Source organism: Ananas comosus, linkage group 23 (genome assembly GCF_001540865.1).
Source record: "Ananas comosus cultivar F153 linkage group 23, ASM154086v1, whole genome shotgun sequence".
In the NCBI taxonomy this organism is placed as follows: Eukaryota; Viridiplantae; Streptophyta; class Magnoliopsida; order Poales; family Bromeliaceae; genus Ananas; species Ananas comosus.
In genome coordinates this window covers 3,921,918-3,922,397 of record NC_033643.1, presented here as the reverse complement: position 1 = coordinate 3,922,397, position 480 = coordinate 3,921,918, and positions in this window count along the sequence as shown.

The window sequence follows — 480 nt, the reverse complement described above, 5'->3', positions numbered from 1 at the left end:
AATTTTGAAATAAGTCTGTCGACAGACCGAAATTTGAAATTCGTGCTTATATGTATACTAGTTGAATGTACGTGCAAATGCACGTAATAATTATTATAATTTATTAAATCAATATAAATTTGTACATTATATGTATTTAAAATCTTACAATAAAAATTATATTTATAATTTAATAAGTTATATTTTATTAGAAAATATTTACAATATCCTACAATATTCTTTTTTTTATATACATCGAACATTTTTATATATTTTTTGATTTTTTATTAATCAAATTTAAATATGTGTTTTGAACTAAAAGCATCAAAATTTAATTCACATTTACTTTAAAATTTAAATTTTAATTTTGATCCACTGTAATAAAAAAATTAATTGTTAATTCAGATTTGATATCAAAAATTAAATTTAATTCATAATTTAAACTCAAATTTTAATTTTAATGTAAAATAGATAAATAGGAATCGTATTTTTTAACAAATT